Source organism: Chelonia mydas, chromosome 20 (genome assembly GCF_015237465.2).
Source record: "Chelonia mydas isolate rCheMyd1 chromosome 20, rCheMyd1.pri.v2, whole genome shotgun sequence".
NCBI lineage: Eukaryota > Metazoa > Chordata > Testudines > Cheloniidae > Chelonia > Chelonia mydas.
The window spans coordinates 6,844,217-6,858,210 of NC_051260.2; the positions used below are offsets into that span (position 1 = coordinate 6,844,217).

At 44.8% G+C, this 13,994-nt stretch overlaps 1 protein-coding gene across 9 annotated transcripts in view; it reads left to right on the top strand.

Moving 5' to 3' along the window:
- The window catches only part of WIZ (WIZ zinc finger), a 151,742-nt gene that overhangs the window by 103,858 nt on the left and 33,890 nt on the right, over positions 1 to 13,994 (top strand). The window lies entirely within an intron of this gene.

The window sequence follows — 13,994 nt, forward strand, 5'->3', positions numbered from 1 at the left end:
CCTGGGTTATGTAGGAGGTCAAACCAGTTGATCATAATTGTCCCTTCTGACCTTAAAATCTGATTGCTTGTAAAAGCATCTGAACAAATGAAAATAAAAGTGGGTGTGGGGAATGGAAATATCTGATGCTCAAGCCATGGCAAGAGTTTAAGTTGGATCCAATAGACGATAAGAACTAGGGACATGTATTTGGATGGAAAAACACAAGGTATAAATAGAGTTGCGCAAAAAAAATTGCGTTATGAGTCAGGACTGAACCAATGGCTCAAAGGGAGAATTGTGCTGTTCGAGCTGTCATGTTTGTGTGAAATGTAAAGAGGTCTTGGCCCTGGTGGTAACTGAAAACCCCACAATGCCTTTGCTGAGTCAGGATGTTAATCGGAGTGTCTTGGTCAAATTCCAACTGGGGAATTATTCTGCTTCCCTGAATTTCCCCCACTCCACTTTCAAGTGGTTACTGTATTCTTCACTTCCTGCCCTAGCCTATTGTGCTCTGTTAAACAGCTGCCAGTATCACCTGACAGGAGGCTGTGCTTAAGTGGCAGGCAAAGCGATCTTTGCTGATTGCTTGTAAAGCACTTTGAGGTTTTTCTGCTATGGAAGGTGCTAGGCAAATGTAAGCTCCTCCTCACTAGAGGTAAACTTAGCTAGGATGTAGTTTTGTTGCCCATGGTTTATCCTCTCCACTTGTTCAGTGTTCTTCATGATCTATATCCTTCCAAGTATGTACTATAGCTCTCCTCCCCTAGGCTGTTGTTGCCTTTCTCTGTCCTGGGGATTGCTCTCATATCTAGCAGCCATTCCCGTGCCTTCTTTATCGACCCTAAATGCAAGAAACATATTAGATATAGATCTAGAGACTTCTTGTACCTTTTCACCTCTTCCTGTTCTGGGACAGCTGACGCAGTAGCAATGGTGCCTGCCTGTTTGACTGATCTGCACCTTAATTTAAAAGAGCAGAATGTTAATCTTGAAGAAACAGAAAACAGATGTTCTGCTGCCTTCCCCAAACCCATGTGTCATTTTCCATAGGCACAACACTGAACTGCAGTAGTATGTAAGGAGCAAATGTGCATTTGTATAATTTGTTTACCTGCTGCCCTGTGGACATTCAACGCAGAGCCAACAAGGTGGACTTTTGCCCCTATTGCTGGAAAGCAGCTGGAAGAAGTGGGTGTTAAAGAGGAGATGCGTGATGGAACAGAACAGGGAGATTATCCCAGCTCAGAGGGACTGATGGTCTGAACTAATCCAGCAATTCCTAATCTCAGCTGGCTGCTGGATTGTTCAAAGAGAACCCAAACCAGTGTTTAAAAGGGAGCTGCCCCCATTGTGCTCAGAGATAAATAAACCCATCACTACTTAGCTAATGTGAGTGAACCTGAAGGTCTTATGCAGCAGAGAGAGCTTCTTCATAGCTAAACTCAGAGGCAGCCCTGTTGTTTTTGTAATGTCCATTTGCAGCCCAAGCATTGGCGAACTAAAGTTTTTCAAAGATTGATTGGATGGTTAATAAGAGAGCGTGCAAATATCAGCAGGTGCTAAGAGCTGACCATGGTCCAGGCTTCCCATTCATGTGCACAGCAGTGGTCCTCTGTGATTTAGCATCACCTGTTGAAAGTGGAATGCCACTTACACAAAGCCAGCCCCTACACGTGTATCCCTTTGGAAAGGATATTGGTTGTGCTGTGCTTTTCCTGGAGGTTTTCTTCGATGTTTTCATGGATCACTGCGTCTGTGGTTTTAATTTGTGCAGAGTGCTCACCTTTCTTGCAACCAGCTGCTCTAAGAAGGAGCCTTCTAGGTGTGGCTTGTTGGTGGCTACCTGGTTGTAGTGACAAGAGAAAGTCACACTCATGTCTGTCTATGCCTGAGACCAGTATATCTGTTTGGAGCCTACGTATTCCAAGGAGGCTATGTCTGCCTGTCATACCTGCATGCTGTGAGGTACCCCCTGAGAAAAGAAAGTCTCAGCACTTCTGTGTGTCTGTGTGCGCATGCACAGGGCTCCTTTCACCTCCCTTCTCCAAACTCCCCCTGCAGGTTTCATGCTGAACTGCCTCAACCAGGAAGGCTCCACCACCTTCCATTATGACTCTCCCTTTGGCCTAGCCCCAGCTTGTTTATCCGAAGGTCTTTTTCTCCCTTTTTGAAAGCCTTGCCACCTCTCAAGCTCCACCTCCAGGCTTAATTTTAAGCTCTTCTATCCTGCTGCTTGTGCATGCGTGCGTGCCCCACAGCTGCCACAATCTAAAGCAGTAGAAAGCTTGTCCTTGGTTACTGTGCTAGCATTACAAAGTCTGGTCTGTTAGGCATCCAGCAGTGTAGTCTGTGCCTAACAGAGTGAGATCAGAAGGGATCCTTTTTCAGTTGTTTCACTCATACTGGATTGTAGTCATTCATGAGATCTGCAGTACATCCACAGGAGGGTAGCTCGTGACTTAGGACTGGCCCAGTGCTAATTCTTGCACACCTATTTCTGTTAGTATTTCATGCTCTTCCACCACGGTTTCCATTGCGCCAGTGGGAGGAGTCTAGCTTCCTGCTGTTTCTCTCTGTGATAGTCTCCTGCTCAGTGTGAGGAATGGAAAGTTACTCATGAGAGCAAGGAGTGACCTGAGCTGCTTTGCCTGCCCAGGTTTTATTTAACAGTGTGTGCAGCGACCTTTCACAGCAAGTGTGTGCACATGAAAACCCAGCTGGCAACTGTGAGAAGCTGCTACCTCTGCTGATCTGGGCTCCTTCCCTCAGAAATTTACAACTTCCACTGATTTGGATTTCCAGATAAGTATCTCGTATAGCCTACAATCCTGTGAACTTGACTCAGACTAAGAGGACCCTGTGAATTTATGGTCTATATATCCCAGACAATTCACTTCCGCCAAAGCCCCTACAAAATTAAGAAATCTAATCTAATGTAACAGAACTTCTTCCTGGCTCCATATCTCCCAGTTCACTTAATCTTGTAGTGAAGTACACTCTCCTGGCGCTGACTGTATGTCTCAGAGGTGAGGCCTCAACTCCTTATAGCCCCAAGTGAAGGCCCTTAGCTTAGTAGCACTCCATGAACATCTCAATCTGTTTGCGGGGGGGAGGGGGGGGCATGGAGTGAATGGGCTGCAGCCTCAACAAAAGTGGATATGATGTTTTTAATTGTGCATAATGCACTAAAAAATATCTCATGAACTTGAAGGAGCCCCAGTTGTTCGACTTAGTCTGCGCACCACTGGCATGACAACATTGTGGTCTCAAGATCTGACTAAACTGCAACTTTTTCCCTCCCCATAGATTCATAGGTGTTAAGGCCAGAAGAGGCCATTTTAATCATCTAGTCTGACCTCCTGCGTAGCACAGGCCAGAGAGCTTCACCTAATAATTTTTTTGCGTTCAGTCCATAACTTCTGGTTGAGCTAGAGTAGATCTTTTAGAAAGACATTCAGTCTTGACTTCAAGACTGCAAGTGATGGAGAATTATCCACACCTCTAGGTGAGTTATTCCACTGGTTAATTCCCCACATGGTTAAAAATTGGAACCTTTTTTCTAGTTTGAATTCATCTAGCTTCAGCTCCCAGCCATTGGGTCTCGTTATGCCTTTTTTCTGCTAGATCAAAGAGCCCTCTGCTTATCAGAAATCTCCCCTCTGTGTAGGTACTTGTAGGCCATGTTCAAGTCCTCTCTTAACTTTCTATTCAATAAACTAAATAGATTGACAGGTTTCAGAGTAGCAGCCGTGTTAGTCTGTATCCGCAAAAAGAAAAGGAGGACTTATGGCACCTTAGAGACTAACCTTAGAGTCTAACTTGGAGTCTCTAAGGTGCCACAAGTCCTCCTTTTCTTTTTGTAAATAGATTGAGCATCTTCAGTCTCTCGCTGCAAGGCAGTCTTTTCATACATCACAAATCATTCTTAATTCTCTTTCCATTTTTCAAATTCTTCTCAAGGGTGTACAAAGGGTTCAGTAATGGTCTCATAATGTTTTATAGCAATATAATATTACCCCTAGTCCTGCTTTGATATTTCCCTGTTTTATACATCTGAGGATGATGCTTACCCTTTGAGCTACAGCATCACACTGGGAGCTCATGTTCAGTTGGTTTCGACCATGACTCCAGAGTCTCTTTCAGAGTCACTGCTTTCCAGAATACCGTAACCCATTCTACAAGTATGATTTATGTTCTTTGTTCTTAGATGTGGCTGTTTTTAAATGCATGTTGCTCAAATGAACCCATCCTACCAAGTTATCTAGCTCAGTCTGTACAACTGACCTGTCCCCATCATTCTTTACCAATCCACTAATTTTTATGTCATTTTTTACATCATTGATATAAATATTGAATAGTACTGGGCCAATCACCGATCCATGTAGGCCCCCCACTAGAGATTACTGGATTTTGATTTCCCATTTAGAATTACTCTTTGCAACCTATCACTTCACCAGTTTTAATCCTTTTTCTGTAGGTGGCATTGATTTTTATTTTTATTTTTTTTTTTTAAATAGATACTGTGCTAATTTTTACCAGGACTTACAGATGTCTCAGTGTATTGTGTCAGTGCAGTTACCTTTTATCAACAAAAATTGTGATTGCCTAAACAAAAATCAAGATTGTTCTGTTTTTAAAAAAAAAAAGGGGGGACGGGGATTTGACTGGCATTATTTATGTCAGCATCTTTTAACCCTTCACTGACCTGCATCTCGTGTCTGCCGCATCATGATTTTGTCCAAGACTGATGTCCGACTGCCCAGCCTCAAGTTTTCTAGATCCATCCACGTTTTTATCCTTTTTACACATTAGTTTTTTTTCCAGGCCTCTGGAACTCCCTTTATGTTCCATGACCTGTTAAAAAATCAACATCAGTGGTTCAGATAGCTCCTCAGCCAATTCTTTTAATACTCTTGGGAGCAAGTTATCCACTCCTGCAGATTTAAAAATGTTTTACTTTGAAAGTTTTTGTTTTAACGTCCTCCTTAGTTATTAATGGAACAGAAAGTATTTCATTATCACTATCAGATACATAATCCAGCTTCTTTCTGAATTCAGAACAGAAATGTTTATTGCATTCTGTGGCCTTTTCTGCATCATGCTGATAATTTTACCCTTCTTGTCTAGTATCAGACTTATATTACTGCTAGAATTTCATTCATTCCTGATATATTTGAAAAACACTACTAGCCATAAATACCTTTAGCTTCCCTTATCCACTATCTGCATTGCCTAACTGCTGATTTGCATTCATTGATTTCAGCTTCCTGTATTACTCCTGGAGGAATGCTGCACCAAAAATTAAAATTGTGTGCACAACATTTGAAAATTCTGCAAAATTCTGCATTTTATTTGTCAAAATAACACAATATAATCACACCAGTTTCAATTATTTTGGTAATTTATTTCAAAATACCTGTTAGCAAGTATGTCTGTAACAATACAGACAACAAAAAAGATTCAGGAAATGTTTTTTGACAAATAGATTCCTTTCTAGGCATATTAATACAGAACTCTGAGTAATAATTCATTTAAACTACAATACAGAACTGTATTTCCCACACCCCTCAGAAGCAATGCAGAGGCTTGGGGGAGCCAGGGATAACGGAGGAGCTGAGAGAGAGGAAGTAATTGCTGGGAAGGAGTCTGGGTGTGAACTTGGAAGGTTGTTGGATATCGGTGGAAAAAGTATGGAACCGGTTTTTGTTTTTTGGGGCGTGGGAGACTGTTAGGGAGCTTCCCCCATGCAGACCCTGGCTGACCCCTAGTCTCTCCCATTCAGTCAGGCACATCTGCCCCTGTCCCAATGTGTCCCTGCACCCCCTCCCCCAATCCCCATGTGTCTCTGTGCTCCCACTCAGCCATCCCCCTGCACCTCCTCCCCCCCGTTCCCATAGAATCATAGAATAATAGAACTGGAAGGGACCTCAAGAGGTCATCTAGTCCAGTTCCCTGCACTCAAGGCAGGACTAAGTATTATCTAGACCATCCCTGGCAGGTGTCTGTCTAAACTGCTCTTAAAAATCTCCAATGATGGAGATTCCACAACTTCCCTAGGCAATTTATTCCAGTGCTTAGCCACTCTGACAGTTCGGAAGTTTTTCGTAATGTCCAACCTAAACTGCTCTTGCTGCAATTTAAGCCCATTGCTTCTTGTCCTATCCTCAGAGGTTAAGAAGAACAATTTTTGTCCCTCCTCCTTGTAATAACCTTTTATGAACTTGAAAACTGTTATCATGTCCCTTCTCAGTCTTCTCTTCTCCAAACTAAACAAACCCAATTTTTCAATCTTCCCTCATAGCTCATGTTTTCTAGACCTTTAATCATTTTTGTTGCTGTTTTCTGGACTTCCTCCATTTTGTCCACATCTTTCCTGAAATGTGGCACCCAGAACTGGACACAATACTCCAGCTGAGGCCTAATCAGCGCGGAGTAGAGCAGAAGAATTACTTCTCGTGTCTTGCTTACAATACTCCTGCTAATACATCCCAGAATGATGTTTGCTTTTTTTGCAACAGTGTTGCACTCTTGACTCATATTTAGCTTGTGGTCCAATATGACCCCCAGATCCTTTTCCGCAGTACTCCTTCCTAGGCATCATTTCCCATTCTGTATGTGTGCAATTGATTTGTTCCTTCCCAAGTGGACTACTTTGCATTTGTCCTTATTGAATTTCATCCTGTTTACTTCAGATCATTACTCCAGTTTGTCCTGATCATTTTGAATTTAATCCTATCCTCCAAAGCACTTGCAACCCCTCCCAGCTTGGTATCATCCACAGACTTTATAAGTGTACTCTCTGTGCCATTATGCACACACCTTATAGTAGCTCCATCTAGGTTGTATTTCCTTAGTTTGTTTATGAGAAGGTCATGCGAGACCGTATCAAAAGCCTTACTAAAGTCAAGATATACCACATCTACCACTTCCCCCCCCCCCATCCACAAGGCTTGTTACCCTGTCAAAGAACGCTATCAGGTGGTTTGACGCAATTTGTCCTTGACAAATCCATGCTGACTGTTACTTATCACCACATTATCTTCTAGGTGTTTGCAAATTGATTTTTTAATTATTTGCTCCATTATCTTTCCAGGTACAGAAGTTAAGCTGACTGGTCTGTAATTCCCCGGGTTGTCGTTATTTCCCTTTTTATAGATGGGCACTATGTTTGCCCTTTTCCAATCTCCCGTCTTCCATGACTTTTCAAAGATAATTGCTAATGGCTCAGATATCTCCTCAGTCAGCTCCTTGAGTATTCTAGGATGCATTTCATCAGGCCCTTGTGATTTGAAGACATCTAACTTGTCTAAGTAATTTTTGACTTGTTCTTTCCCTATTTTAGACTCTGATTCTACCTCATGTTCACTGGCATTCACTATGGTAGACATCCAATTGCTACCAACCTTCTTGGTGAAAACTGAAACAAAGAAGTCATTAAGCACCTCTGCCATTTCCATATTTTCTGTAGCCCTGCACCTCCTCCCCCCCATCCCCATGTGTCTCCGTGCCCCCACTCATTCATCCCCCTTCCCCCACGTAGCGCTGCACCCCCTCCCCGTCCCCATGTGTCTATGCCCTCACTCAGCCCCCTTCCCTCATGTGGCCCTGCGCCTCCTTTCCCAGTCAGCCCCTGCCCCAGTCTGTCCTCCCCCACTATCCCTTATGATGCCCTGTGTGTTACCCCCAGCAGCCCCATGTGCTCCACACTGTCCCATCTCCTGACCTGGCCCAACAGGTGCTGTGAAGAAGGCACTGCAGGGTCTTTCTCTTCCCTATGGTATCTGGGGCTGGCCGGGAGCAGCTGCTCTGTTCTAGTGCCACAGCGCCCTCTGGGGGGCAAAAGGCAGGACTTTCTGGCAGAAGCTATTTTCTGTATAAAAATGTTAAAAATATGCACAGCACATGAATTATGCACACATGCAGATTTCCCCCAGGCGTCCTATATATAAATATATCAAATGTTATATCAGATGTTCTATTTTAATGATTCTTTCATCTCCCCCCTTAAACAGAATTTTTTTTTAGTGAAAGAAGCCTATCATGATTGCAAAATTGTGGTTTTGGGGGGCATCTAATAAAGTGTTGTAAGACAATTCCCAGTTATTTCTCATATTCAATATATTCCAATACATTTTTTGTTAGGAAGTTTTCTATAATTTTTAGAAAGTAATTCTTCCACAAACACACATCCCACTCCTGCTCTATGCATCTATGCTCTATGCATCTCACCCAGGGGTGGGTCATGCTGGCAACTTGCCAGTTACCCAAGGGCCACATCTGACTTGCAGACAAGACCAGAATGCAGCTGCCCTCTATTTCTGAATATTCTGTATTGCTACTCATAAAGACTACAGATCCCAGCATGCAATGCTTCATCTTGAACTAAGCATCTGGGCCCATGGAGACCACTGCTCCCAACATTCAACAGTCCTTGATCCATGCAGCCTATATGGAGAATACAATGTCTCAGTGAGCAGTGCTTCATCTTGAACAGAATGGCCAGCCATTGGAGTGACAGGATCTAGTGAGCTATGTTCCATTACATGAGCAATTTAGCCCCAGAGACTACGGGTCTTGACAGGCGCTGCTGCCCCTTGCTGGTCATGTTACAACAGCAAAGAATTCACTTGCTTCTGAGACTGAACAAGGAGCTTTGTTAGAGTAAGGAAAATAAGACTATCCTTTAAAGCTGCTCTCTCTCTCCCTCTGTTTCACTGCAGAGGTTCTGCCTGGTACCTTCCCCGAATCCCTCCTGCTTGGCCGACTGCTACCAGTTTAAAGAAACAGTGCACATGTCCTCATAGCCACTCACTTTTTTTTCCCTATACAAAAACATCTTTTAAAAGATTTTGTTTATCAACAAATTGTAGAGGCCAGGTGAGTCACCAGTTTCCTCATCTCCTAGCCCTGAGCTGATTCCCTTGTGTTATCGAGTCTCAAAGGTATAACAGTGGCCAGCTCTTGCAATATTGTGCATTTTTAAAGCTTCCTCCAGATCTCCTGGTATCTGGCAGGAATCTTATGAATTTTTGCCCTTGCTCAAAATAGCCACCACCCCATTTCTTTCAATGGGACCGAAGCTACAGGCTCCCCACTGTCAAATTGATTGCCATTTAAATATAGCCTTTGCAGGTCTAGAAGATAGGGTTACCACCTGGCTGGTATTTGACCAGCTTGGCTGGCTTGTCGCCAGAAAAATAATTTAAGCTGCCATGTTTTTTTATGTGGGTCTAAAGATTTGCATTATTATCACAATACACTGGGATATCTAATGTTAAACGTTTGTGTCCAGCTAAAGATACTGCAGTGTTCCCACTTCCACAGTTTAAGCAATAACAGATCAAAATGGTTGAAAATACAGCCGCTGCCTGCCCACCAACACAGAAGTGCCCCTTGTGTGTGTGAGAGAGGATTTGAGTCACACGAGAGTGAGGAGGTGTGCAATGTTATCAATCTTATCTCTGTGTTCTCTCTCTAGATACTTTCAGTGGCTGTTGAAGGGGGGGTTGCGGAGTTGCCTTGTGGTTGGGGTAGACTTGCCTTGTCAGGTGGGGGGGGAAGGCAGGGGGATGGGGTGTGCTGGGTTTTTTGCATTTCAAAAGTGGTAACTCTAGGTGGAGGTGAGGCTGCCCCAAGTCACCATGGCTGCCTCCTCCCATTATTTTTAATGAGAGTGAAGACAGGCTGACCTCAGAAGATGGCTGCCACCTGGACTCTATATTTAAGGAATGAAACAGGGAACTGGTGGGAGATGGGGGGGAGGGAGCAGAGGCAGTAGACTGGGGGGGCTAATGAATGGGGAGCAGGGAGATGGAGAAAGGCTAGGTGGATAGGGAAGATGACAGGAGAATGCCAGGGAAGGATGTGGGAGGGATATGAGGGCAGCTCCCCTACCCCAGGAGCTAGCAGAGGGAAGTCCCTTCCAAGAGGCCAGCAGTAAGGATGCATTCTGGGATGCTTTTAGGGTGAATTTACACCTGAAATGGTCTCTCACAAAACTTGTGGGAAGGTGGGTTCCCCTGCCTTCTATTACGTTTATGCCCTTTGAGAGGAAGAGAGGGTGTCAAGGGTTAAGGTGCTAGACTGGGATTAGGAGGCCTGGCTTCAATTCCCTACTCTGGCACAAAACTCCGTGTGTGACTTTGGGAGAGTCACTTAGTCTATCTTTGCCTCAGTTCCCCCTTCTGTACAATGGGATAACTGCCATGCTCTGTCTCCCTGGCATGTTGTGAGGATAAATACATTAAAGATTGTGATGTGCTGGGATACTGTGATAATGGAGTCAGACAAGTACCTTAAATCGAATGTATTTAATTTATCCAGGGGAAGGTTAAGGGTTGACTTTATCAGTCTCTAAATACTTTCATGGGGAGAAGATTTTTAATAATAGACTACGCTAATCTAGCAAACAAATGCATAATGAGCTCTAATGATTGGATGCTGAAGCTAGATAATTTCAGATTACAAATAAGGTATACATTATTAACAGTGAGCGTGATTAATCATTGGAACAGCTTATCTAGGACCGTGGTGGATTCTCCATCACTTGCAGACTGTATCTCCGAATGGGAGCGCTTTCTAAAAGATCTGCTGTAGCTCAACCAGAAGTTATGGGCTTGATGTAGGAATCACTGATGAGGTTATCTGGAAGTCAGACTAGATGAATCTCATGGTCCCTTCTGGCCCTAAAATCTACAAAAGGCGGCAGACAAAAACAATAGATGTTATTGTAGTAATCTCATAATTTTTAAGCCAATTTTGAGGGTGGTTTTGAGGTTTGACTCCTGATTTTTGAATGCTACAGGGGTTTGCATTACTAGAGTAGATTCTTTTTGGTTTAGAACTCTTCTTAGCAGGACAGTGTCCTGGCAATAGTGGTGTAGTTTCCACTTGGATCACGCAAAATTCAGTTCAGTTTGGAACCAGTGGAAGGTACCACCTGCATCTCCTGTATCAAATCACTTGATCACTCTGACACACAGGATATTGGGATGCAGCTGTGTCCAATGACATTAGCTGGTTTCCAATATTTTTCCTCATCTAATTTTGTTAGGACTGGGTTTCCTGACTTAAATGTGGGTGAGCTTCTGGCTGTATTCAGACAAATTAAAGCCTGAGGTCTCTTAGATTTGGTGTTCCTCTGTTTCACATTTTAAGTAGGGCCACATAGGACAAAGGTGTTAACTCTTAGTTGGCAGCACCATTCTGATGTGTTGACTGCGCTGGGCTTACTGCAGTGATTACGATTTGGGTTGCCCTAGAGCTCAGCGGAGCTAATAGGAGGTCTTTGCTAGGCGAATTCTACAGCAAATCTCTCTGCCAAGCCATTCTCTTGTGGGAGGTGGTGGTTAGAAGCAATATGCTTGACATCTTACTGTATCCCAAAAGCTTAGCATTCTGTGATGGGAAATGGTGTTCCACAGTCAGTGACTGTGTTTCTTCCGGATGCCAAAATGAGAGAGAGAGAGAGAGAGAGAGAGAGAGAGAGAGAGAGGGGTCTTTTTACCTTGTGAGTGCAGTGAGAGGTAGTTCTACAAATCTAGAAAAATAGTCACTGGCTGCCAAATAGGTATGTGTCTTCTGTTCACCACAGAGGCAGCGGTTCTCCTTCAGGGCCGAGACTGTAATGCTCTGGTATGTGAGGTTGCATGAGTTGTGGGTGTGGCCTTTTGGAATAAATCCTAGGATGCCGCCTTGGGTTTTAGACCCAGCCCTATTCTGAGCCAATGTAGACATTCAGCTCACAGCCAGCACTTTTTGATAACTTGATGTCCCCTCACATATCCGTTCCAGTGTCATAGGTGCCGACCCCATGGGTGCTCTAGGTCTGGAGCACCCATGGAAAAAAATTAGTGGGTGCGTAGCACCCTCCAGCAGCCAGCTCCCCCACCTCCCTCCCAGCACCTCCCGCCTGCCATGATCAGCTGTTCTGCAGCATGCAGGAGGCACTGGGGTTAGGAAGAGGAGTGGGGACGGGGCACACTCAGGGGAGGGGGTGGAACTGGGCAGGAAGAGGCAGGGCAGGGGTGGGGCAGGAAGAGGTGGGGTGGCAGGGCCTAGGGCAGAGTGGGGGGTTGAGCACCCCCAGGGCCTGGAGGAAGCTGGTACCTGTGCCCTGTGTTTTCCTGGGGGGATAATGGGACAACAGTATGACCACCATAGGTCATGCTTCAGGTTCCGAGAGTTCCTTTCTCATTGCATAGACGTGTTAGTTGGATGCGGGACCCTGATAAGTAACGGGGTCAACCATGTCTTGTAAACTTGGATATACTTTACAACCATGAAATAGCACTAGTGGCTCCATTAATCAGTTCTGGGCTAAGCTGGCAGGCCATTCAAACTGACCCCAATGTGCGCTTCTAGGCTTTCCAGGCTTTTAGGGGCTTGTAGATATTGGCCACCACAAGGGACTTTGCTGGTGCCTATTCTGATGTAAATTTAAATCTCAAATATGTGAGTAGTCTCTGGCATCTAAGGGATACCTTCTCCATATCTTTGCCATTTCTTAATGTTATGAGTGGCTCTTGGTCAGTCATAAGCCTGAAATCAAGATCCTCCAGATGTCTTGCAAACCTATGTGCTGTTCACCACATGTATTTTTTATTTATTTGGACATACCTGAAAACCATCTGGAGCAATTTGTCCTGGGTGTCCAGTCATTCCTGTGTAGCTGGAATAGCACCTTCTGAGACTATAGCTGTTGGCCACTGAGATGGCTCTGGCTTTGTAAACACTGGAAATATTGAGTAGTACCTGTATCCCACAGGGATCAATTGTGCGTCTGGTACTAATCAATATTTTCATTAATGACTTGGATAATAGAGTGAAGAGTATGTTTATAAAATTTGCAGATGACACGAAGCTGGGAGAGGTTGCAGGCACTTTGAAGGACAGAACTCTACAAATGTCCTCAAAAAATTATATAATTGGATGGGGCAGGGGTCTCCTGACCTGCCTGCCTCAACCTCGGGGCATGCTTCTCCTAAGGAAAGGAAGTCTTTGGAGCCCACTGGGAAGGATCTCAGAAAGAAGAACGCACACTCTCACTCTAAGGAGCCAACTTCAAAAAAGACCAGGTTCCCGTCAAGGTCCTCCAGCTCAGAGGATATTGTTGAGGCCAAGGACTCTTCCACCAGTCCTGGCAGGCCTGTGAACTCCTGAGCTCCAAGCACAAGAATCGCAGCTCCGATAAAGCAGAGGTTCTCAAATTGGGGGCGGGGGGGTGCGGAATATATTCTGGGGAGGCATGAGACACTTTGGGGGGGGGGGGGAACTTACTGTACACATTCAGAGCTGAGTGGCCAGAGAGCACCAGATACTGGCTGGATGCCCAGCTCTGAAGGCAGCATCACCAGTACCAGCAACGGAGAAGTAAGGGAGGCATGGTATGGTATTGCCACCCTTCTGCATTGCAGTGGCACTGCCTTCAGAGCTGGGTGCTCTCCACTCTGCCTTCAGAGCTGGACAGCCAGAGAGAGGTGGCTGCTGGCCAGGCACCAGGGGAAGGAGGGCATAAACTACTACAGACACAAAAAAGAGGGGCGCAATCAAATAAGTCTGAGAACCACTGCAATAGGGCACTTCTACCCTCCACCAGTAAGGAAGGCAAGCACAGGGCACCATCAAGTTCAGCCTTGCCATCAGCACCATGCCAGCCATTGGTGCCATCGTGTACCTTAACCCAGCTATCGGTACCAATGCAAGCAGTATCCTCAGTACTGATCAAGACGGTGCCAGACATCTACAATGCCAGTAGTATGCTCATCATTGTCAATACCATCGGCTTCAGCTATTGTGACCTAGGCTACAGCATTGTATAGGACCCTGGTACCACAGGAATTCCAATACTTGAGGGACCTCTCAGCGTCAGATGAACCAGTCCCCGTTGTTGACTGGTACCAAGCATCTCCTGATACTGAGCCATCAGTGTCCAAGCGGCCATCCTGTGGCACGGGATTCTCCTCCGTCTTCAATAGCTGCCTCACCATAGGAGGATGTGGAGAAAGAAGACT